General features: G+C 35.5%; 1 protein-coding gene across 3 annotated transcripts in view; it reads left to right on the top strand.

Annotated features, from left to right (window-relative positions):
- The first annotated feature begins 2,933 nt into the window (after positions 1-2,933).
- LRRC4C (leucine rich repeat containing 4C) overlaps positions 2,934-27,009 on the top strand; it is a 91,448-nt gene continuing 67,372 nt past the window's right edge. For all 3 annotated transcript variants that reach the window (XM_042866282.1, XM_042866274.1, XM_042866267.1), the window contains exon 1: positions 2,934-3,012. The gene's annotated coding sequence lies outside the window, so the exon portion shown is untranslated. The remainder of the gene's footprint in view (positions 3,013-27,009) is intronic.

Raw genomic sequence — 27,009 nt, 5'->3', positions numbered from 1 at the left:
GACTTCACACATTTAGGATATGTTGTTTTCTCAATATTAGCAAACAAAGAAATGGTGCTTTTGCTTGAAAGGCCTTTAAAGATGAAGACATATGGAGTTAGGTGATTAATGCACCTAGACAAACTGTGTAAATCCCAAAATGTTCCAATCCACTTATTTCAGCAACTGAATGCCACTTAAAATCTGTCCTAGTGGCTTTGTTTGTAGAACAGTCAGATTTTGTGATGTTTTGATGTCTTTCCACCTATACTTTAGCAAATGAGCTAACTTCAGCAAGCTCAAGTTATTTTCTGTAAGGCATTATTTTAACAGGAAACATGACATTCTGCCTATAAACTAGAAAACTTTTAGGCTAAAATAGTCACAGACTGGTCTGCATCTACTTCTCGTTGTAGTATATTCATTTACAGATTTAATAAGTACATTGTGATAACCAAAGGTAATGTTATTTTAGAATAAATAAATTAGAAATGATGTCTGTGTTTTAAATGTCACAGATGTATGAAAAACTCTTTTATGAAAATATCTATTCCTGTAGTGTTTGGGACTATTAAAAACAAATCAATACTAAACAAGGTTGAAAATAACAACAACTAAGTCTTACCATGTCATTTAATAACTATTTTAATTCTTAATTCAATGATAAGGAGAAGTATACTTGTGTAAAAATATTCACTTTAAAACCAGTTATTTATTACTATTTGTGTTTATTTTTATTTTTATTTTTTCCTATAAATGATATAACTTGAGGAGGGAGGGGGCAAAATATGAAAATAAAATAGAAAAAAATCAAGCAAAAAACCTTTGTTTCCACAAAACAGCAAATTAGGAGTAGTATGATGTTATCAGTGTTTTTCTTTTAAAATTATTAATTTTAATATTAATCTCAGGCCATTTCTGGGAAAAGTTTTTAATTCAAAATTAAAACAATATATTTATAGCCTTCTTTTTGGTAGTGTTTGCATTACATTTGTACTTTGGACCTAAATATCTCTTCTCTTCCAAATTTCTAGAATAGGAATTCTAGTTAAGTGAGCTTTATGTACTTTAGAACCACAGATGGTTAAGTCTTGCTTTTGTGAATGTGCTTTTCACACAGAATTACTGAATGGCTCGTCCAAAACTCATATTTAATTTTAGCTGGCTCCTCATAGGAGAACCCATTTTAAATGGAGCTGGATTAACAAAGTGAGCTTTTGAGAATAAGTTCCACTTGAAATACTTTCAATGAAAGACCCTGTCCCCTGTCCTCCCAATTTTCACTGAATGTGTTTGCATACAATTTTTATAAAATTTGAAAACTTTACCCTAGTATCCCAGTTTTCTTGTTATTACCCAGAGTTATTGCCCAAAGCCGAAAACTTTGACACCATTACCATTTCTCCTACCTTAAATAAGTTTGTGGGTTTTTTCATAATGTTGGAGATAATTTATACTTGAATATATACGAAGGAGATTAAAGCAGGTAATATTGTTAGGAAATGCATTAGCAAGGAGAAATGTAGGCGAAAGAAAGGAAACCATTATGATAGACATTCAACAAAATCAAACGCATTACATCACTATTATTTTTTTATTTTCTAAACAATCCTACAGCATTGCTGTACAGCTCCTTAAAGTAATGTTTCATTTCTTGCAGGATTTTTACCTTCATCATCACAGAAATCCCCTTTAAAAGACACTCCTCCATAGATCTTGAAGATCAGATTTGATTCAGTAAGGTAGGTTTCAGTTTAAAATTCACCATCTACACTGGGAAAGATGTTGGAGAGATTATAAGAAAACTGAGTCTGAAGTATCACTAACAGATAAAAATATTAAATGCACACTTTAAATAATCATTATTCTAATAATCATTTTCACCAGTCATGACAGAATTTTTTAGATTCTTATGAACATTTCTATCACACATTCAATAAATCATTAGAAATATTTTCTCACAACTTTCTTTAGAATTTCTTGTGGAATCCTATCCCAAGGGGAACAAAGATGTATAATGAAACTATTTCCTCTTACTGCCTCCATAGCATGTTTACATATTCCCCTTGTACTTGAGTGCAAATCTATTCTTTTACTCTTTCACTTTTTAATGAAGTGAATATTGTGGAACTAATTACTATGGAATATGCATTCATTATGGAAGTGATGCTGCAGTGGACTAGAAAGACCATTGGTCTGTTCTAGTGTAGCAGTAATCAGGTAAATTCCAAACTAGATAATCTTTAAAATCTCTACCAACCTAAGCCATTTTATGATTCTGTGATTCTATGATTTTTATTCCACTTATTTAGACTGATGCTGAAAGATCATTAGGTATTTCAGGTTTGCTATGCTCTTTAAAACACCATACAACTTCCATGGGAATTAATGGGAATGTGGAGATAGAAGTGAGAGATAAAGACTGCATGAGAAAATTTGGAAAACACAGGTGAAAGTTGTTTTTTCTTTTTTTTTTTCTTTTTTTTTTTTACCAATTTATACCATATTTCAGAGCACCTACGAGCATAAATATGGTGCCTACTGCCTTCATTCATTGCTAGATCCTAAATTGTTCTCTCACTTTTTAATTCATCTGATTAGAGTCAACAACTGTCAAAGTACATTTGTATCATACCACATTCAGAAATCTTAAATTATTTAGTATCAGCTATGGATTGCTCAGATACTGAAAAGAATGATGTTTATTTTTAGTGGGTTTTTCTTTTTTGTTTGTGTTTCCCTTCTACTACTACATTTTTTTTTCCAATTTGCTTTGCATGTTGTGGTGCACATCATATGTTGATTTGGTGTCATATATCATGCTCTCAGACTGTGAAACTCTTCATATTCCGAGTCCTTTTAAGACATTCAGTAGATATGATTTCTATTTTACAGGTAGAGCGACAGGTGTACAAGACATGGAATAATATATCCTGAGAGCATGCAAGCACTCTGGAAATACAAAACCTGTGGATCGTGTCTATGTGGTTTTTGATATTCTCACCAGTGTCCAAAGTACTCAAAGGATTGATGGTAAGAAAATAGCTTATTATGTGCACTATGATTTACATAGTAGAGTTAAGAGGAAAATACATTACAAGAATAGTGTAGCAGAGTTAGATGATAATCTGAGAATTAAGTGCTAATTTATCTTATATTTACAAATTGTATCCAGATTTAATGTGTAGAGGAAACTGAAGATATTTAGTTGGAAGAAGTTTATTTGAAAGTTATAAGTACTTGAAAATAGATGTTGAAAAAAAGAGTTATCTTATTTACAGTAATTATTAGTAACATTTGTACTGTAAACTATGTTTTTTCCTCTTTCATTTCAACAGTGTTCTCTATCAGTGATGTCATTGCACAAACAATTTCTTCTTTTACCCAATTTTTCAAAAGCTATAATTAAACTTGCTTTAGGATCTTGCATGGTTAAAGCATATAATTACCCTTTTTCTTGCAGTGAAAATTTAGAAATCTGCTATGTTAAATTTTCTTTGTCTGGGATGTCTTTTCTGAAGCTCTTTTCCCCAAACTAAAATTTCACTTTGAATTTATGCTAAACATGAGAACGAGGTGGTACAATTTTGCTGCTATGATTTTATTCATTATGTTTTTGAGGCATATATAGTTAAGATTTTATTTTCAATAAACGCAAATTGTGTTTTCCAGTCACAGTAACCCCACAGTAGAAGAAATTAAGATGTCTGATTTATCAGCATTTATCTTGATATCAGAACATCATAATCTTGGTATTTAAAATTCACTGAAGAAAAAATGCTCTCATGATGTATAGATACCAGTTCCTGAGTGATGTATCATTTGTGTCCATGTCTAGTTGTCTATATTCTTAAATTTTAAAGTCTTAGAAAAGTAACGGTAAGTTGTATTTGTTTTTCATTTTATTGACAAAATTGAGGTATTAGATGGGGCATGACAATAAAATGAAAGACTGTGCTCTATTGTCATTTACAGTTGCATTTATAATTAAAATCAAAAAGGTTATCCTTCCCTGTGAATTTACAGTTTAATGTCAGTGACACTTTGTCCTGGTGAGGAAATAGTTTGTCTATAATTGAATTCTGTGCCTGGAATTAAAGCTTTAGGAAAATGTCAGGATCTTCAGGGTTGTGTTAGAGGGAAGCATGTTTCCTAATGGTCAGACAAAACCTCTGTGTTTCAGTTTGTACCTATTGCTTCTTGTCCTATCTTTGGGCCCTAGAGCCAGTCCTCTTTGCACTCTCCCTGTAGGTATACTTTGATGAGATTTCCTCTGAGCTTTCTCTTCGCCAGATCTCGCAGCCTTTCCTCAAAGAAGACATTCTCTATTTTCTCCATCTTTGTGGCCCTTTGCTACTCTCTCTTGCACTGGGCAGCCCAAAACTGGACACAGTACTCCAGATGTGGACTCATCACAGAGATGGCACAGCAGAATAGAGGGAAACCTGCTGGCAGCACTTTGTCTAATACAGCTCAGGATACCATTAGCCTTCTTTGCAGCAATAACATGCTGCTCGCTCATGCTTAGCTTGGTGAATTGGTTGACTCTGCCGTAATGGAAACACTGACAATAAAGCAGAAAATCTAGAAAGTCTTTATATATAGCATGTTGCCTTCTAGTGATGAGTTGTTAACATCAAAGATGCTCCTAACTGAGTTTGTTCAGTAGAAGTAATTATAGAAGCTTGTTCTGTTAAGCCAACTGGACAATTATCTTTCAAATTTACACAACAGAAAACAACACTCAGTTCTATGTTTACCAGAAATAATTGATACTATGATATTATGAGGAGTTGGGCTTATTGAACAATCAATTGAACTTTCTGTGCTTTCTAAAAGCACGAGTTGTGGTTCCACCTAGATCTTCCTGAATGGAGGATAAACTTATTTTTTCTAAGACTCTATGACCAAGTAGAAAATACCTATCAACTAAAACTTAAAATTAGAACTGCAAACATCAGATCAAATATAAGTGAAGATTAATACATAAGACAGCACTATATTCAGCTGCTAATTTTCATGATTTTATTTTCATTTTTTTCTATACCAAAACAATTGAACAATTATCAATAAAATCATACACATGTAAATATGTACCATGAGCTTAAATTACGTTACAAAAATCACATTCTCCCTGTGATATTATTTATGAGGTGTTTAGCATCTATTGAATCTGTTAATTGTGAGCTATACTATAGATCTCCACAGATGAAAATATGTTTGTCAGCATTTTTTTGTTCTCCTTTTGTAAGCAGTAGGCTAAAAGATGATTGAAGCTCTGTCTCCACATGCAGTAGATTTTTGTCAGCAATGTTTAATAAAATAGAAAGAATAGTATGTTCTACAGCCTCGTTTATGATTTTATTTATTTCAATGAAGGCAGGACATTATTGGCTTGGAAGAACTTGGGAACTGCTTTTCTCTTCATATAAGCGTAGTGGTCTGATTTCACACTTTTCCTTGAACTTTGTTTATTCTTATTCAGTTTTAAGATTTTTCTTCTCCTTTATCTGAAAACTAGATGTCACTTTTCTTAGACTTTAGTGATGTTTCTGATTCACCAAATGACTGACAATTCTGTGTCCAGTCTTTTCCATTAGTTACTTTCAGTGCTAATCACAGTCAGAAGTTTTGTTCTTCAACTCTTATTACTTATCAATAAGGAATTGTTATGACAGTTGGTCACTGTCCGTGTTCATTGTATCCACATTTGCCAGAACATACATTTGAGATTTCACACCATACTAAGGATCAGAGAAACTTACTCCATTAGCTGAAAAACAACCAAAGTTTCCTTGCTAATCTATGCTTATCTTTTTTCACTCTTTCACTGTTTACATTTTTGACTCATGATGATGTTGATCCAGAGGAAGAGCCATAACCTAGTGACCTCCACTGTGTGAGTTGAATTTTGTACTATAGTGTCCAGGGCACTTCCCAGGCTGGGGAAGACCAGATAACAGCTGCTTTTCTTAACACTCACCTTCACTTGAATGTGGCCAGTAGTGGGGAAAGAGCATGAAAAATAGCAACTGCTCAATTTAGGAACAGAACAGAAGCCCTCGGTATATTTCCTTTTTCTCACCTTGGCACTGCTTAGAAATATTGTGTCACATATGCTGTCCAAAGATTTCCAGGGTTCGTTCTTGTTGAATATCAATACATTGTTAAATGAAGTTTGTGAACAGATATGTATGTGTATACTCAGAAAGCCTTCAAAATAGAAGTTTGAAAGCAATGTAAAATAATATCATTTGAAGGCATCAGCATGCAATGTACTACATAAAGTCAAACAAACAATTTAGTCCAGACTCAATGATACCTTTTTAATATCTCATTAGTGAATGATATATTGTGATAACGCATATTTGTTTTGAATAAATTTGATGCATAGGTGGCATTTGAGCTTGAGAAACAGATATCATATATTGGATTTTGTTTAGTAAATATCATGCACCTTTTCATATAATATATAGTGTCATCTTATGATATCCCAAATAAGATTGCTTTAAAGGTATGTTAAAGGTATGTTCTGAGAATGTGATCACTCTATTTTCTATGCTTATTGGGTGATGAAAGTATAGCTGGGATATTAAAAAGCAAACTTTAGGATAGAAGATTGTATTATTGCCTACAGCATGTTGTAGTTGATATTAATTTTGTATTTATTCCTGTCAGTGCAAGAATATCTTCATATATATTGCTTAACTACTGGCAATTTGAATTATATCAAAATGAAGAATATGCGTATTTCTGACAGAAATTTTGTAGCTTTTTGTGAATGCAGTAGTTTGTATCCACAGAGATGCTGTAGATTTGGAGGTGCTTGTATCTTAAATTCTAATTAGATCCTTAAAAGCTGCGTGTCTTCTGGTTTCACTGCCTATCTATATATATTTAAATTCAGCTATAGCAACCTTCATATTTACTCACAAGTTCTTTAATATTACCAGGAAGTTGTTAAGGCACTTTTTAAAGAAAAAGTGGAGCAAACTTATGTTAGGCTGTGATGATTTTATCATTCTGGGAATATTCTTTTTTTTTCTTTTTTACTCACTCCCTTCTCCCCCGCACCCCCCACCCCCCCCTTTAAAACACACAAAAAAAAAAAAAAAAAAAAAAAAAAACAACTGTGTAGACCCCAAATACATCAGCAGCATTAATGAATCAGACAGGAACAAAATAAGCTCAACATCTGAGAAAAAAGATTGTTAGTCAGCAACTTTATCTCATATCACGCTCCCAAAGTCTTTTTTGAGTGTACTTGAAAGATGATTTTATTTGGAATATTCATTATAGCTACACAGCCTTTCACCCATGGTAGGGAATTTGTTGTTTGTATTAATGTCGGTGATAGTAAGATCAGATGCTAAATGATATTACAGTGGTTAAAGACTTGGTTTCATTTCATCATATCATAGCACTTTCTCACCAGAAAGCCCATGGAGTGAGTAGAATAAATCTGAAACTCAATGTTAATGATTCAGTAAGTGTTATTTACTGAATTCACCTAGTTTATGGATTTTTTAATTCTACAGAAACTTTATGATATGACATATAAGCTAAAATTTTGTTTTATTTTCAAGTATGCCAGTTTCACACCATAGATTGCAGAATGAGTAAGGACATCAAACATAATTTGACTTCTTGAGAGAGGATTCAGAAAGTTAGCTGTATCATTATGGGCATGGAATAACTCTGAGTTACTGCTTAATATATGAAGTTTGCTATAATTACCATGAAAGCGCCTGACTAATTCTTTTTTGGGGGTTGTGTGGAGGAGTTTGATCTATAAATAATTTCTTTCTAATTTTGAGAGAAATGCTGGCACATACATCATCCATATTCTGTTTCCTTTGATCCTGCAGAGGGTAGCACGTCCAACTTTATGCATGCAAAGTTTTCTGTAAAAATTATTTCGAATATAGATCCCTGTAAATATAAGACATAAGCCCAATTCCAAGCACTTCATGTAAACATACTTAAGTACTTCAAGCATATCTTGGTTAAATGACAGCAAACATCTCAGCACCTTAGGAGCCCAGATTAATGACTTAGTTTAGAAAACTCAGAAACCTTGATTAGAAGTCATGGTAATCAACCTGCAGGCATTGTGCTGCTGTGTGCTGGTGACTTATCAACTAGCTGGAGCAGTTGGACCCACTAAAACCTTAAGGCACTTCATAGGGCTTTTGGCAAGGAGCACCTGCCAAAATAGAGTTTTAAGTAACTTTTTTGTACAGGGTTTTGTGTACAAGTTTTAAACAAATATTTATTTCTGTAATTAGAAAGCTGATTGTCTCTATATACAAGCGATTTCCACTGTTAATTTTTTTCTCTTTTTTTGCAAAACTATTTCATTTCATTTCACTGTCATTCCTCTATCTCTGTGGCTATGCTGGTACCTGTGAATAGTGGTTGATCTGTCAGAATCAGACAGGCTTTTAAGAAAATGAGCTTTGACATTCCGTTCCTTAAGATGATCCCTTGCTTTTCAATTACTGCTTTCTGACTTGGAGGTTTCTTAAGGTAACTCGGAGCTTGTTCCCACACTGTCAACCAGGTGGCAGCAGTGCCACGTCAGAACGGTTCCAACACCCTTTCCCTGACATCAAGCGTTAATGCAATTGACCAATCAGTGCTAAGATGATGGGAGGTAATTGGGTAATTGTATTTTACTGATCACAAGCAGAGAAAAGAAGGGGAAAGGGGGAGGAAAAAAAAAAAAAAAAGAGAGAGAGAGAAAGAAAGAGAACGGAAGGGGTGAAGGAGGAGTATAGCGAGGAGGACTGGCCCCGGGACATTTGCAAATCCTAGTGTGCCTCTGAAAGGTGGGGAGTCAGACAAAGCCAGAGCGACAGAAAAGCGGATCTACTCCCAGCAGCAACAACAGGAGCTGCCTGGAACTGGATATATACATAGATGTGTATGTACGTGCACACACAAGAAGAATTCAAGCTGAAGCTAATGGGAGGGAGAAAGGATTTTGGCTGTGCAAAACGCTATGTGTTTCAGGCATGCAACTAAAAACTGAAAGAAGAGGCTGTGCTCCCGGGGATGTGTCATCTTGGAAGGGAGAGAGGCAGGAAGGAAGGAAGAAAAGGGGGAAGATAACTGGCATGTGGAAGACGATGGGATTCTAACTCACTGCTGTGCAGAAGGGAAATCCAACTTGTAGATCTGAAATACACCGGGCAGAGATTGCAAATGTGATCGGAGCTGCATTGAAACAGAGAAAGAGAAGAAAAGGGAGGCAGAGGCTGGAGAGCTTTTATCCTTCTCCCTCTCTCTTTTCCTCTCTGCTCAAAGAAGAAATAGAAGTTTATCTGTCTTGGTGCTGCTGGATCTTTATAGCTGCTGAACAAAAGATGGAGAAGAAGCTAAAATGAAAAGCAGAGGGAAACCAGTGCTTTCGAAACAGGGCTAAGAAGACAAATCACGCCTCCCCAGGGTTCTTTTGTGCCCCATCGGGGGAGTTTTAACATCAGAAAGATTTTGAGAAGTGTGGGGAGCAAAGGGGAGAGTGGGCGTTAAAAACACCCATCCTGAGTGTTTAAAAAATAACAAGGGGATGGATTTATTCTTGACAGCTGGTGGGAACCTTGAATTTTTCTCTATTCCCTCCCTCCTTCATTCCATTTAATGTGAGATTATGAAAATGCAGAGGAGTTGGAGGGAAGGCAAAGGATATAATGTGGAGTTTGAAGCGAGGAAGAGAGTGCTGATGCTGTGGATTGCTGACTTCTTGCTGAAATCAAAAATCCAATTGCGCACTGGGTTGTGATTGGAAATCTAATCAGATCTTTGAAGAGAAGGGAGAGAAACTAAAAGTTATTGTATTGACATATACAAATAAAAATTTAATTGCAAACGGAGATTCTATCCTAAAGGAGTGTGGGGGATAGGGAAAAAGAAGAATGGGAATCCCCATTCTAATGTGGAGACACACAGATTGGATAATTGATAGTGCAGCAAAGAAGGGGGAAGAAGAAAATTGCCTGGCAAGACCTGGATCTTAACAGTCACAACAAAATTGCATTAAAATAATACAGATGGAGGGCTGCTTAAACAGAAATACAGCTCTTTCTGCTCTCCAGAGAAAAAACAAATAGCAAGCAATGGAGAGCAGAGAAGCTAGAGTGGCAGAAAACCTCAGAAAAAGGGTAGTAGGCAAAGGATCCACTGTGGAATGAAAAGTTTCAGAAAGGAGAAAGACCATTCATCCTCTGCAATAATTTTTCTTTTCTTGTCTTGGTGTTTTAAATCCCTCTTCTCCTGTGGAGCAAACATCATCGTTACCACTACAGCAATTTTAAACAGAAAAGTTGAACACAACAGAGAAAATAAAGGACAGAGAAGAAAAAAGCAAAATTGCTGGAGGGAGAGAGTTCAGCAGTGTTGGGTTGGATTGGTACCTGCATGGACTGAAATTGCTTGGAAATTGCAGTTGGATATATTTTATTTTTGTTTCCTGTCTTGTTTTTAATTTTGGTTTGGTTGCTGAAATGAAATAGTTTTCATAACCCCTCCCCCACCCTGTTTTTTCATAACCACTCGGATTTCCAGCTGGATAGTCTTTGAGAATATAGTAAGTACACTTTCCATTTTATTATTATTTTATTATTTCTTACAGGGGAAAAAGTAATAATAATAAGAAGAAATGCCCCATTGCATCTTTTTCTTGTACCTCTTTCTTTGCTCTCTTCCCCAGCCTGAGTAAAGAATCCAGTTGAATTTTGGTAATGGCAGAGGAGAGGAATGGGGGGGAACTGGCATAAGGAAGGAAGACAAGGAGGAATGAGAGCAGAACTGAAATCTCAAATATTCCTGTTCGTAAAACTCCAGCCTTGGTAGTGTGTTGCAGATACTTGCTGGCGTGGCTTTATGGCATTTGTAAATGTTTCACTACCAAAGGAATCTTTTGAGAAAGCCCCTGCAGTGAGTGATGGGTGCTGCCTGTTTGCCCAATCTCTAAAAAAAAAGATGCAAGTTGCATATAATTGTATGCACAGAGGAGGTTTGTTTATTTATTTATTTGTTTGTTTAGTAAATGTTTAAAATAAATGCTGATTTCAGTGCTGACATCCAGTCTGACGTTGCAGATCAATATGGTGTATTAACAGGAAAATTTTAATCAAGCAAGGAAGTAAAGTATGGCTTTTGGCAGGAGCGGGGGCGTGTAGGGCAAAGGGTGGTATAGGGAGTGGTAATGGTTTTTGAGGAGGCAGCTCTGAGAGAAATGGAATATTTTACACTCCATTGCTGAAAACAAATAGTAACAGGCAGAGAGAGGGCATTCTTCTCTTGAAGGGGAGTTTAGAGAATGGCTGTTCTAGCCACTCGTGCCCTCCAGATCTCCTAGGAAATTCTTTGCAATTTTGTGGTGAATCCTCCAGTCTCCCCTAGGACTTTTCTGACAGTTGAAAAAGATTTACTTTGATTGACATGCAGTGAGAGGATACAGTTAGGAGATTTTTATCCTTACGTTGATAATGAAAATAATAGAAAGTGGCTTGTAGATGGTGATGTTAACAGATTAGCAGTGATGTGTAACATTCCAGTAAATGTCTCTCCCTTTCTTTATAAATCTGATGTGGGAGTGTGGAATGAAGTCAGGATAACTTGTAATTTGAAATGAAGGTCCTGTTTTCCTGTGGAGGATCATGCTACTTTGGTCCACTCTTCCGGCATGACTGTATACCTTGTAGATAGGAAGTTTTTCTCCTTATACCCTTCTTTTCTTCCTTACCTCCACCATCCTCCTTCATAAGCAGAGCCTTGAAATGAAAATATTAGGCCAAAATTGGTATAGAAGGAGACAGAAAAGCACATGGTTAAATGAACCATCAAAGTTACATGGATGTTTCTTTCAGGCAACGTAAAGAACTAGCTTTGCAACTAATTTTACTTTTCTGTAGCTGCAGAATTCTGGAGGGGGAAAGAAGGAGGGATGGGCGAGGTGCTGGTAAAGATGGATCATGAATTTACCTTTTTTTTTTTTTTGTCTGACAGCATTTCCTTCTTCTCAAGCTTTCTGTGTGGAGCAACACAATCCAGAGCTTCAGATTCCCTGGATAAAAGCATTAATAAATTCTTTTTTTTTTTTTTTTCTTTGCATTTCTGCATTCATGCTTGTCAGCACTGTTGCTTCACGTAGATGTCTTGAGTTTTTTAATGTAATGGAAATGAAACCTGCTTCTCAAATGTGCCCATGCACTTCTGTTTGGAGGTCATGCCTCTGAAGTGTTAGATACTTGTAAAGGTTTAAGATTTAGGGTTCAGTTCTGCTCCTAAGGAAATCTCTGGGAATATTTGTTCAGCCATATGAATGAATCAGACCCTTTGTGCTCTTGTATTTAGAAAAAGAAGGAAGCAGGCACAGCAAAAATTGTTCTTTCCAGCTCCAATTTCTCTCATCCTTCTCAGTACAGCTAAATCAGTTTAGTATGAAATACTTTAGCCTCATTTATTTCTCTGGTCACGTTTCCTGGTGGGATACTAAATGGATAATAAGTTTGTCAGCATCTGAAAATAAGCACAAAACTCTGTTCTTCATTCCTTCATGTATCATTATAAGCCTGTGCCCTATTGTGGGCTACACTTAGACCAGCATTTGCTGTAATAGAGCAGCTAAATTTATGTTAAGCTGCTGCTCAGTAATTACTGAAGGGAAAAAAAGCTGGCTAAGGAAAAGGCATCTCCAAGCTTTTCCTTGGATTGCTGTCAAGTGAACACATAAACAGAAAATCTGATAGAGGAAATCTGACTTTTGACAATAGGATGCTGCCATAGGTGCCTCAGTCATTTCTTACAATAACTAACAGGAGGATTTTCTTGATGGGATAAAGAAACACTAGGAAAATTAGGCACCAGTTTGGGCTGAAACAGGCAAATCTTGTCAACATGAAAAAGCTATGGATGCTATCTGCTTTTAAATAGGCAAGTTTCACACTTCAGTGAATCATTCACTTAACACAGTAGCCAAAAGACACATGGTACAACCCAGAATTTAACTCTTTCAGTCTCATAATAGGAATGAGTATAGCGTTTCTAAACTTTTGTGCTTTGGCTTACCCGGAGCCCAAAGGACTGATCATAAAATATACTGCCAAAAGCATCAAACTAAGCATCCAACTAAATGAGGAGCAACACATCTTGTCAGGCAGAGTCAAGAACTGGCTGTTAATGCTACTTCTCTTGCATGTGCAGGGAAGTACAGATGTACCACTCAGCAGTGTGTGCTGATCCTGGAGGCTATTTCTTCTTCAAAACGTGGACCATCCATTTGGAAGTAACCCTCGGCTCTTGGACTGTATTGGAATTTGGTGCTGTAAAGGGAAACACTATATTTAACTGGTATATTTAGGCAACCAAAGCTTTTGCAGATGGGAAAGCTTTATTGGAGACTCCTGCGTCACTTGTAATTGTTCTCCAAAACAATTTGAGATCACAAATCTCAGACTTCAAGTTCTCTTGACAAACTGCATGTTCATACTGTATGTAGTCCATGCTATCAGGAATGATTCACACTGATCAAGAATAGGAGCATGCTCAGTTTGCTGGAGCAGCAAATTATGTATTGCAGTATCTCTCGGCTTGATAGCGCTGAGTGAAAAATGAACATTCACATTGGCTGAGACCAAAGAAAGAATGCTCTAAATGTGAACAGATACAAGAAATTGTAAGGAAATGGAGGAAAAGAGGATTTCCAAAACGTTGTCATAGCTTCCTATGCATAGGTATTAAAATGATTTGTCTGTGACCTTAAAAGTTGAATCTCTTTCCACATGAAGGTTCTATCTGTGGTGATATGAGATGGGAAGATTTTGCACAGGACCTGGAACAGGCTTTTAGCGTATTTTGAGACTATGGTGTGGGTGATAGTTCATAAGGCAAACTATCCAAGAACGTAGAGCCAATGTATTCTGTAAAGGTGTGCAGCAGCAGCATGCGAGAATCTCCATCTCACTTGTGCCACTGTGCTTTCACTTTGACTTTTTCAGATCCCTTTCTTTCCGATTGCCTGTGTGGGAACACGGGGAGATAAATGAGTACTAGAATTAGTACCACTTGCAGTCTAGGAGGGAAATGATTCTGAAGAAATGCAATTAATTACTACCCATTAAATTACTTCTGGTGTAGTCAAACTGACTGGACTTTTGGCCCAGGTTCTGCTTCTCCATCTGCCCCCTTGCCACCTGCCTTGTGAAATTAATAATGAAAAACAAGCCTCCTTCAGTATAAAGTGCTGCCCTTCCAGGACAATTCAGTTCAGGAGGATTTAGCAATAGCAGCAGTCATGGTGACCTGGAAGGCAGCCTTGCAGTGTTCTTTTAATTCTAGGAACATGGGCAAGGAGCTGTCCTGAAGAGCTATTCATAGAAAGTACCTTGCCTCTGCTTCTTGTAATTGCTTGCTGTAATAGCAGAAGAAATTGAGGCTTAACTTATGACTTTTTGAGCAGTTTATTTCATGATGCTATTTAGAAAAGCAAGGTGCCAGTTTTCAGCTTTTCTATCATGGTTCTTTCTTCTCTTGAGGCTGAAAATAGGGATGCAAAAGGCGAGATGAGTGTGCTAGTAGTGTGTTTCAGTTGGAAATGCTATGATACACAGAAATGAATTGATGCACAGTTCCTGGTATGTGGCCTGGATAGTTTGCAGTCGGTTAGAGGAAAAGGCAAAAAATCAGGCGCTTGTGTATGCACACAATAAAAGAGAATCAGGATCTACATTTGGTATCCAAGGAAGCGGGAGCAGAATCCTGCAGGGCTTTCTGTTCATTGTTTAAATGTTGCCATAGCAATATCTCAGGGCACAAGTTACATGTTTTGCACTTCTTGAGTTGTGCTTTTCTTTCCCTTCTCTCTCTCTTTCTGTTTCTCAATCTATTTACTCAACAGCGAGGAGTATCTCTGCAGAACTTTGCAAAACAGTCACAATAGGACTGTGAAAGCTGCATTGTGTGTCCACTTACATCCATTCCTTGTCATTTGCTAATTCATCGAAAACACAATTAGGTTAAAATTGTTGGATGGAAGAGAAGTGGGAGGCTCTTGTTATTAGGACATTGAACACATTACAATATTTTTTGTAGTGGTGATATGTTAATTGGATAGCTGCAGGCAAGTGGAGTATAGCAGTCACTGACAATTAAAAACAACAATGGACTTACCAGGACTGAATCTATTTACTGGGCATTTCAGATATATACTAGAGCTTCTGTAATTTGAAATATTTGCACCACTCTACGAACTCTTGAAATTCTGAATTTGCTATGCTGAGACAAAATATGCCCTTGTTGCTTGTGAAATGGAGAAAGGCAGCATCAAAGCACTGAACAGTCTCCCATAGTATTTGCTGCAAAGCTTGTACTTGTTATGTCAGGGCTGAGGGGGTGCGATGTAACAAGAAAACTAAGAGAATTAAAAGCAAAAGAAAAACCAACCTCAAATCGAAGCAAAGATAAACAGATTTCCAGCCATGAGGCTTTTGCATGCAAGTAGTCAAAGCTTTCTTATGAGTATCACAGGAAAATAAATAAAATGACTGTGTGTTTGTCACCAAACCCAATTCAGGGTGTTGTGTCTGAGGAATCTTTCAGTTATTTGGCTACATGAGATCCATCCAATTCCTTTGCAGCGAAAAAATCCTCAGAAATAAGGATGCAGTTTCTCTTCATGTTTGTTTAGGCAGTATAATATAAATTGACTTCCTGAAAGCCTAGGAGACAGTGCTTTTTCTTCACTGTGCATGTTAGAATGATTGTTTTAAGGGTCAGATCTAATTCTTAAGGCCAATGACAGTAACTTTTAAAAAGTATTAATGTTATTCAAGTCTCCAGCATATTTTTTGTTTACAAACCTTTCTCTGCTTTCATGTCAATAATCTCTTTACTTGTATTAGAAAGGAAATAAAATCAAGAGCATAAGTAGGCTGCCATTATTGCGTTGAGTGTAATGTAAGTAGTAACAGTGCAGGTTTCCTCACACTGCTTATCATTATACCTCAGTAATGATCTTAAGCAAAAGACTGCCTAAGACCTTATGTAGGCACTAAATCTGGAGTTTCCCTTAGCATCCTCAGCATCCACCCCAAAGGGTGGCCAGGTGTGGTGGGGATGGAGATAATTATGTCAGTTCTAATTCACTGTGCTACTGCCCACTCATCAAATTACTGAAGCCCATAAGATTCCGCTGTATTCAATTGAATATATAGTAGGTAGTTTAGGATGAAAGTTTTGACATAATTGGGTCTTCATCAGCTATATACCAGCATTTTTATTTCCATTTTTATTTCCTTTTAATTTCCAGAACCAACAATTACTAGGGAGATGGAACAGGCTGTGGTGATAATTTCTCAATAAAGCGGGAATTTTGTCTTTCAGAGAGTGTATTAAGAGGGATGTTTTGATTCTTATTCACTAATGAACATTTTTCTATTTCAATGCAACACTACAACATGCTGTTGTGTAGTAACTCTTCCATGCAAACAATTTCATTCCCTTTACATGGTGGTTTTTTTTTTTTTTCCTTTACCCAAGTATAAAACCTGTTTCCATTCCAGAAGCAAACAACAGGGCAAAGATTTATACTCACAGACATGGAAAGGTGATCTGAACGCCATTTTGAATTCATATTCCATAAGCTACACATTTCTCTCTGAATTTCTCAGTGTTTCACACTTCCTTTGTAGATCCTGATCACATTCCAAGTAGGAATGCTTTTTTTTTTTTTTTTTAAATCCATGTATGAGATGGATTAATGAAATAATTTAATCCCTGTTGCTGACATAGTAAAACTTCAGTTTGTATTATCAAAACTAGCAATTCTGTAAAATGTCATATTTTCAGGCTGAATTCTTAGTCACTTATTACCAGGAGAATTTGGCGCTGGTGTAACCTCAGTGCATTGCCTGTTGACATCAACAAGAGAATATTGTGACGTGTCATTATAAGTTTAATAAAAATGGAAAAAAGGATTCATTTTTTAAAGGCTACAGAACAGGCTCTGTAAGGACAGGAAAGAGTTAACTTAAAGGACCACAGCTTTTTCTCCCTCAATGCATGCAGATTTCAAATGAAGTGTGCAAAAATATATTAAATTCTATGAGCTTCTTTGCCAAAGGGAATGCATGTTGTGCTAAGGATTTTTAACTTAGCTGTTTGGTTTTATATGAATTTTCTCTGCCACTACAGTATTTGTGAGCCCTTATTGGAGAGGCAGGTCCTTTTACAAGTGGTTATATATTATTTTTCCGGAGGCAAGCTTTTATATTTATGCCATCACTTAAAGAACTGAGGTTCATTTTTGTTAGGGTTGTTGATGCCACAACTACTATAGGGGAAAGATGATGAACACATTAGCCTTTTAGGTTGCTCATATGCAGTGCACATTCTACTTCTTCCCTAAGAGTTTTATTGCGTTTAACGCCTGTGTGAATTTTGTCTGTATATGGCGCAAGGAATTAAAAACCATAATGGATTTCTCTTTAGGACATGAAAGAGGTTGAAAAACTTCTCCTCAGTGATCATTCCTGTTGATATTCGTCTTTCTGTAATGTACATTTCACTGAGTAGTCTGGTCCTAAAGATTGAGTTATGTACATAGGTAAAGTGCTGAAGGTATCTGTTGAAAACTGCTTTATAACCATAGCAGGGGATAACTTAGTCCTTAAGTACCTTTCTATAACTTGTAGAGAAAATAATTGTCTTTTCTAATGGGAAATTTCAGCTTTGGGACTATGTATGAAAGTCTCATACAGCAGTAGCAAAATGGTATTAAGATTTTTTTTTTTTTTTTTTTTTTTTTTTTGTGGCTTAAGGAAGAGGAAGTTGATGGCTTCCTATAGCAAAGGAAAGATAAAGTAGTCTCAGAAATGTTACTTCAGAAGGATTTGTCTTGTAAACTTGACAAAAATTATGGGAAAATTGGAGAAACCATTTAAAAAGATATCTTTGAATAAAAACTGAAGATTTTTGGAATACATTTTTTTGTCAGAGAAAAGAATCCATAGTGTATTATGATCTGTCTTTGATACAAAGGAAAATTAAGCCAAAAAGTAGCAGTTAAGAATCAAAGCAGACTAGTATACACTTGGGGGGAGGAGGGAAGGAAGGAAAAAAAAAAAACCCAACCCATATAAATAAAAAATTGTAAACTGAAGACAGCTGATAATATATAATTTACTGAAGGCACTCAAAAAAATTCTTGATAGGAGAGAAATGATGTATTTGGACGGTGGGCTGAAAGCGTACCAGAAATCAGGGACTCTTAATGCTGTTCTTATTGCTGCTTTAATTGAATCTTCCTATGAAGAGATATTGGTAGTAGTGATGCAGAAATAGCAGAATTATTCAATTTAAACTTCTACTCTGTATCTGGAAAAATCAGGACTAAAACTTCTTTGTTACGAAAAGTAAAAGGCAAGTGAAATGACTCTGGAAACCATCTATTAGGGATACATATTTGAAAATCAACAGTCCTGTTGTCCTCACAGTAAGGAATATCTTCCTGATACCTAGTTTGAATCTACCCTCCTCTACTTCCCCTCATTGCTATAAGCCTTTCTAAAAAGTCCCTCCCTGGCTTTCCTGTAGACCCCCTTCAAGTGCTGGAAGGATAGCTACTGAATAGTTTGGAAGCATTTGTCAGATATTCAGAAATAAATTTTGTGAGGAAATGCATTTTAATAGATTATATAGGGGTTGTAACACTTTACAATATTTGTATCAATGATTTAAACAGATCATTGAAGGAAGATTCCTGACTGAAAATAACACTTAACATCACTGACAGAAAATAACACATTAGGTGTAGGGTGCACAGCTGACAAAATGACCTGGATAAGAACAGCTGTTAGTATGGGCATGTGAAGGTAAATGGAGTAAACTATGTGAGAGTGAGTGGATGGGCAGGTGAGAGGAACAGAGCAAAAACTGATTTGACACTGCCAGGGGTTTCTTCATGTTACTGTGACCTTAGGTATTTCTGCTTGTGATGATTCTGCACTGAATACTACAAGGAACCAGCATCCAGCTGGTGGAGTGACAGAACAGAATGCTGCAAGCAAGAACCCATGCTTTGTGGACTTGTGTGTGAACCATGACTATTTTCTGCTTAGCAGATGCATTAGTAGGTAGCAGGAAGCAGGATGAGGCTGGACCGCAAGTGTCTCAAGAGGAGAAGTAAGCAAGCAGGGGAGCCTGGGCATACAAAACTGGGGATATGCCTATGGCCTATGAGAGTATCTGAGTGATATTACTTCGAGGAGTTGACTGTGTAGGGACATTTAGGTTTTTTGAGGGAGATATTATCATTTTTAACTTTTTGAATGGTGCTTCTTCTGTTGTATTTCTGATCCTGAGCCATTAGTGACTGCTGGTTAATAACATTAATTAATCAGTAAGCAGTCTTGAAAATGATGTGATTTAGATCACATAGATTGAATTTTTTTTCCTTGTAACATTAAGTATTGACAACATGATAAATGACAGTTATACAGATGAATATGCATACAATATATTATGTATAAAAATTACAGATTAATGAGGGTAATGCATCTGTAGAAATAATTCTGAGAAGGATTTGAGATTATAAAAGGCAAGCAATTCACCATGAGCTCCCACAACAAAACTGTTTAAAAAGGCTGTATTAAGCCATTGTACAAATAAGAGAAACAGAGTAATGATTACAACAGAAAAATTGGAATAGTTTTATATTTCATTTTGTAAACATTTTGAAAATTACATTGGAAAGAAAGAAGAGACACATAAATACACAGTGCTGAAGAAAAAGGATGTAGATGTTAAAACATTTTCTATTAGTAAATAAAATAAGAAGCAATAGCTAGAAGCTTTAATCTCAGAAATTAATATTAGAAAACAAAGATTGATTATTAGTTCTGAAAATAATTCACCATACAAAAAAACTTCTTGGATTTCATATCCTTAGAGTGACTCTCTGTGGAAAAGTGTTGCCACATGAAGTATGCATTTCTGAGTTTGCTGCATTTGAGAAGGTACACTAGCTGTTTCTGAGGTCCCAGTAACCTTAGCCCATGATTCTGCATATAGAAGGAAAGCAGCCTCAGCATTCATAACCAAACTTCCATTCCTGTCATTAACTAACATGCCCACTTTCCAATTACAGAATAGCCCACTCCATCATTCCCTTTCTACTCAGATTGCTAGCAAAAGGCCCAAGAAGTTTTTGAGTGAAGAGCTTCTCTATGGCAGTAGCCTGACTTAAGCTCAGTACTTCAGACCTCTATCTGCTTAGATTGGAAATAAGTATATCTTTTGATATGTTTTAATTTGTCAAATCTGAGACGTTTTATGGAGATTTATTTTGAAGACTGTGCTGGGGGTGAACAAGTACTCATCACATGTATTTGTCTGTTCATTCATTAACCCATCGGCTAGGCTGCAAGTAAACTTCTACCTCCTTCATAGTTTCCATGACAAGGTGAAGAAGAGTGGAAAGATTTGCAAGTTTTGGGTTTTGTATGTCTGAAATACTGACCCACCAACAACACGAGCCTCCAACCCAAAGAAGTCCATTTGTTTAAGCCAAAATCAAAGACAGACAAAATGTATGGATTCAGAGCTGCTTTCTAGCTGAGGCTTCTGTACATGAATCCAGATAGGAATTCTTATATCATTCAGTGATACATCACTGGTAACAATGTGCAAAGGTCTGCAGGGGTTGTCAGTGTTTTAATTAGCATTTTGAAAATTCAGACTTTAGTCTCCACTCATTTTCTGCATGTATATAGTGTGGTCATGGATTTTCTGGAAACATGGTTGCATGTTTCTTACTACTCTCCCCAAAGCCAGTACTTTCCCTACTATTAAATAATACAAAATTGACCTTTAAAATCAAAATTACAAAATTTTCTTATAAGGTTTTAATTTGTACTCTCTGCTCCTCCAGGATTTTGTAATTTCATGAGGCACTCTTTTCTTACATAACATTCATTTTCTCGCAATACTTATTTATTTGATTATAAACTGAATAATATATTATTTCAATTTAGTTGAAATTTTGCATAATTGTGCCAGTAATTTATTACAATAATTAACTGTTCAATAGCTGGAAAATCAAGAATAAGTCTAGCAAAAATCTGAGATATTTCTTTTTCTTTTTCTCCCTAAACTCCCTTCTGCAAGGTTCTCTTCAGACCGCACACTTAAGATGGAACCAGCTAAAAGACTGCAGGGGCCAATATGTATTCAGTTTGCATACTAAGAAAACTGTGTCTGGGCTGTTCCTCATTTCCTGACCAGAGTTGTTTTTTTTTTCTTTTTATATTATCTGTCAATAACTCATCCACTTCCAAGGGCTCCAAAGTTCAGAGGATCTTTGTCTTGTGAAAAACTTCTATAGAAATAGTTCATAGCAAATTTTTGAGTGAACATGGCAATTAGGGGAGGTTTTGAGGGCTGTTGAAGAGCCAGCAGTTGCCTTTTTATGAGCATTTCTATAGCTCTTTTAAATAAAATGTTAAAAAACTTGTAAGGTATGGTGCTGTTCTTGCCTTCTATTCCATGCAGGTGGATCTTTGGAACATAATGATGCCACACTGAAACATAGGGAATTCTATATTGAAGAAAAAATGTATTACTGGAGTTGTCATTAATTTCACCGGTTTGGGTTGAATTACACCAGCTACTAAAATGGTATATTCATACAAGTTAAGACTGTAGACTGTCCTTGAAGGTTTGGAGTAAATTTGGATTTATGACGTGTTTAATATGAAAATTCTTTGCACAGGTGGTTGCATTATAGAAGAATAGCAGGGAAATAAATATATATTTAAATATATATTTAGCAAAGCACCTGCTTCCATAAATCTCTCTGTGTAGGAGGGGGGATAGAAATCTCCACACATTAGTAGTCATGTGGATCTCGGAAGAATTATAACAGTGACTGTATGGCAGCTAGGAAAAAAAAACAAACTTATTTGAGAAAAGTTTAGAACTAAAGACTTTCTCAAAACAAGTAACTAAAAAAACCCCCACCCCTGAAAAGCAAGAAAAAATATCAAATCTTTTATCAGATCTTTCTCTCTCTTCATTTCAAAAGATTCTTTTTAAAAGGCAAATGGTATTAAGAGAATTCTGCATTTAAATATAGTAGAATGGACAGTCTTGTGTACTTCAGTGGTCATTACTAGAGATTTCTTGACTCGTGTCTTTGTGTGGCACCTAACTTATTCTGTGAAAAGAAATCACAGAAGCTCTTTTTACTCCATTTGTGTATTGAGGGACAGAGCCTTCCAGTTTTGATGCAGCTAAAACAAATTTTAAGTATTCAGAAACCAAGACCAGTTTAATGTAATTTAAGAAATGGGAATAGGAGTTAGAAGAGGTCTTGTGAAATTACTTCACAGTTGCATGAAAGTTCCTTTAATAAAAGGTATTTTGTAAAAATAATTTTACTGCAATCAGTCTCACAAAGCACACAAAGTTGTTAATACAGGAGAATAACAAAGAAATGTGCATCTTTTATCCTTAAACATTCAGTTCGCGAAACAATTCTAGACACATAGGTCAAAAAACTTCTTCCATTCGTAAGAAAGATTTGTTTCCTGATCTGCCAGCGATTTACTGATACTGTAACTATTTTATATTCAGACTTTTAGGAATATTTTTCCTTCTCGCTTACTTTGCCTCAGGCCTAAAATGAACTGAATATACAAACAAAAAATTATTCATTTCTGAAAGTTTAGCAGGATTGCAAGTTTGTCAACTTAGTCTTAAGAATAGTCACTTTCAAACATGATGTTATTGAAAATACTCGTTGACATTCTAGCTCTTGAGTGAATGAGAAGTATTCATTAAAACCTCTTCAGGCGTTCTACATGTTTTACACTGAAATTATTATTCATTTACTTTTAATTTGTACAATGGAATGGTTAAAAATCACAGTACCCAAACTCTTTTCCCTAAACACTGAAATTTTACAAAATCTGTCAATGTTACAGTAGTGCAAAAACATTAAAGATAAAAAGCAATTTTTATCATAATTTACAACTTCGAAGACTCCTGTTTGCTTTATATGTGAATTTGTTGTGCATTTAGTAGATGAACAGCTTTCCACTGCTGGATCAAAGGTTTCTGTAATGCCCCATAATGGTTTTGTTTTTTTCATTGAACTCAGGAAACTGGTATCTTTACTTTGTCTTACTGAAAAGATTGGAGTAATTCACTGTTGAGATAGCTAATTGCTGAGTAGAATACCTATCTACAAGTGATTTAGCCAGTTTTGGTTGTCTTAAACTGATGCAGCTAACCTTAAATTTTGTGGGCTGTGTTCAGCCATGACAATGACAGTACATGCTTTGCTTCTCATGTGTTGAATTTGCTTACACAGACATTGCAAACATGTATGGGAAGGCATGAAGTCAGCAACTGGCACTGCTTTTAAAGGGTTGTACCTTCTTGAAAATCTAATTGTCTCCTTTCAACCTACCCTCTCCTTATGCAGATACTCAACCCCTCCCTCATATGCAGACAAGCAGAGCGCTTCAGGGAGCACAGGGACTTTAAAATGTGACTCAGAGGTCAATAGATTCAGACCCTCAGGCAAGGAAGTGAAAATCACAGCTAAGGACAATTTACTGTGACCATCTTTCCCCAGGAGTCTCCTAGCACAACCAAAGGGCTTTGCTGTGTCTCAATTTCTCGCATTGTCAAATTCCATGAGTTTGCGTAGGAAGACATGACTCCTACTGAATTAGAAATATCTCTGATGAATTAAAATTACTTGTTTAAGGAAAGGTTTTCAGCAGCTGATCTTTGCCAAAATGTAAGGTTCCTGTAGCAGGTTCCTGTGTTACTATTCCTGTACTGATAACTGATTATTAACCAAAAATTCAGTATGGTGAAATGTAGTCAGATTTCTTGTAGAACAAAGAAAGGAATAATTCAATTATAGGTTCCTTCCTTTTTTCCTTTTCCTTTTCTTTCTCTTTTTCTTTTTGTTTTCTCTTACTTCTTTCCCCTCTCCAGCTGTCTGTTGAGGTAACAACACAATTAAGACACTTAAATCAATATCACCAATGTGCTTGCTTTTGCTTGGCGCATCAAGTATCTTTTAAGAATTGTCTTTAACATAGACTCTTTGTCTTTTTGTTTAAAAACATCATTTGAATAGCTTTGGCAAATTGCTTAATTGTTTATTGATCCAATAGTTATTCAGCTTATTCCATGGTGCTTTTTTTGTTGTTTTCTTGAACGTTACTTCATCTCATTTTAAAACTCCTGGGTAAAGCTTATATCAAACCCTTTGTCAAAGTTGCTTAAATTAAACCCTTGCTTAAATTCCATGTTGCTGAAGTGTTAAGGATAGAAATTATATTGAAATATCTCAACAGTTAATGTCCACACATTTAGAATTTATTTCTAACATTGTAGGCAGAAGATAGTTATGGTGAATTTTGCAACAGTCAACTCCCACGAGGTCGTATTTTATTAAACTGAGTAAATTGAATGAGTCAGAGCCATAGCTGTCTAGGAATTTAAACAAAATAATTGACACACTATCTGCCAAACATACTGTATTTTTCTTTTTTTTTTTTATAGTGCATGGTAGCGTAAAAAATGTCTGCATAAACTCTAGTTGATGAAGACAACAAGACGGTGGGGTTGTTTTTTTTTTTTTTTGTGTGTGTGTGTTTTTTTGTTTGTTTTTTTGGTTTTTTTTTGCATTTTGCTTTGTTTTACATTCCACAAAACAAATCTACTTCAAATATGACTGTCCTACATCCTGTATTCCCTTCCTATTTGTTCAAAGAGTAGGAACTCTTTTTGGATGAAGAGTGGAGGAAATGCAAAAATCCATTGTCACTTCCGGAGGAAAATATCCCTTTTACTGCTTATTGATTTTTCAAATCCATCTAAATTACCTCTATAATAACAATCATTCTGTTTTTATGCTAATGGTATGTGTTCAATAGTGGACTGAAGGTAGAAAGCTAAAGGAATTCTTTGAATTTTACCATGGAAGATATCCTCCGCTCCCTGAATCCATAGATGAAAATAATTGTGCTGCAGTGCCAAGAAATTAGTATCTTAGTACAACTCTAGAATGCTATGAAAACATAGTATTGCATAACTGTGATTCCACTGAATGGACTCATTATGACTAAAATTGTCTGAAGTTCTATTGCTTTTTTGTTTATATCTGGCAGAAATCAAGCTATCTCACAATCATACACAATAGGTTTTTCTAAATATGGATGAAAAACTAGAATGTTCTTCAGAACAAGTATTGGCTATGACAGAATTGAATGGAAAATGCTGGCTTCAATTAGTGATACATTCTTGTGTTGGAAAGTGGTCAGTACATCAGTCATCTTTAGATGGAAGCTTCTGTTGCCAGATGGAAAATAAAATAAATTAAGCATTTCTTATCCCTCAAAAAGTTAGTGCTAAATTAAGAGCCTTTATGTTTCTCTCCAAAAAAAAACAAGGATACATAATATTTAATGCTTTGGGACAAGTAATTCTGAATTTCAATTTTATGTTTTGAAATGTTATGTTTTAAATCTTCCCTTCCCCTTCCCCTTTTACAATCTCTTTTCTTCTTTTCTTCTTTTAAATCTCCAGTATTCCAGAAGGCAAAGAAATTAGCTACCATCACTATCTGTAGTAGCATCACTATGTGGGTAAAAGATGAAGCCCTCAAGCTAGTGTTCGTTGAGTAAGGCAACTACTAAACCTATATCTAAATACGTTTCATGCATTTTTCACCTTTGCCAGAGAATCTCACTGGCTACACTTCTTATGAAGTTCAGCTCCTGGAATATTAACATTTTTGAGTCCTAACATAATGTAAATCAGAGTTGTCTTTCAAATTAAAAAAAAATAATAGTGTAGTTCAGTTTTATGTTCAACTTTTCTAAAGATTATGTTGTTAAATTATATGTCATTATGCTTGAACAGACTATAAGATAAATGATCACTTTGCAATCTTTCAGTACAGCCTATGCAAACGTGTATTAAATAGAACTGATAAATGTACTTTAGCTTAACTGTTCAATTGCATTTATTGCTAGATTCAATTTAAATGTACAGAGCACATCTATCCTGTCAAAGTCCAGTTCTGTTGTGTAACAATATATTAGAACAATATATTACAATGACATGCACAGCATTTCAATGATGTACTTTGTCTTTATTCCTTACCCAGTTCTTGTATAAAATCTACTTCAATTTTTCTAAGTTTGGGGTATTGCAGAAAACATGCATAGTAACTAACTGTATTAGTATCTACCTGCTTTGCACGAAGAAAACTATAATGAGATTTAATATTGAATGTAAAATCAAGAAACAGCTGTCTTTCTTTTGCTGTGTCAGAGCTTGCCAAAGGCCATTGAGTAATCTTCCTTGCATTCCACATGTATGCATGAGATCCTATCTAAGACCTAATGGAGCAACCTTATACAGTAAATCATTTCTACAATGGCTTTTAATAAAAACTAATTTTTCTGGAGTTGTCTTTTTTTTTTTTCTTTTGTAATTTTTTCCTCCCATAGCTTCTACTGCTGTTATGAGTATAGATAAGAATGGACTATAGGAATTTTGGAGTCATCAAGATGCAGTAACCCAGAGATACTGGTTCTAAATGACGCCCTTTTCATGAAAGATGAACATTTCATGCTTTCTTTTGTGAAGGGTAGTATAACTGCAGCAAAATTTAGTACCAGTGTTGCATGCATTTTTGGTATAATATATCATTATTTATCTAAACCAACTGTCGATTAATAACACGCGTAGTAACAAACAGAAAAATACATTTAATGGTAACTTAAATATATTTATGAAAATGGAAAGGTTATCAAAAGTCTTAATTCCTGACCATAAGACTCACACACACAGGAATCACCCAACCTGAATATTCAAATCATTTTCTTTTGCTGGTATAAATGGGAGTAAATTAAAAGCTAGGCTTAACAGATAATTATTTTCTTCAGTAGGGAAGAAATATTCAAGAACTATCCCAGAAAGGGGATTGTGATTTAGTTA

The sequence above is a fragment of the Lagopus leucura genome, unplaced genomic scaffold (assembly GCF_019238085.1).
Source record: "Lagopus leucura isolate 7727_CA_CO unplaced genomic scaffold, USGS_WTPT01 Super-Scaffold_1, whole genome shotgun sequence".
In the NCBI taxonomy this organism is placed as follows: domain Eukaryota; kingdom Metazoa; phylum Chordata; class Aves; order Galliformes; family Phasianidae; genus Lagopus; species Lagopus leucura.
Note: the sequence above shows the minus strand (reverse complement) of the source record. Positions and strands in the feature narration are given on the sequence as shown.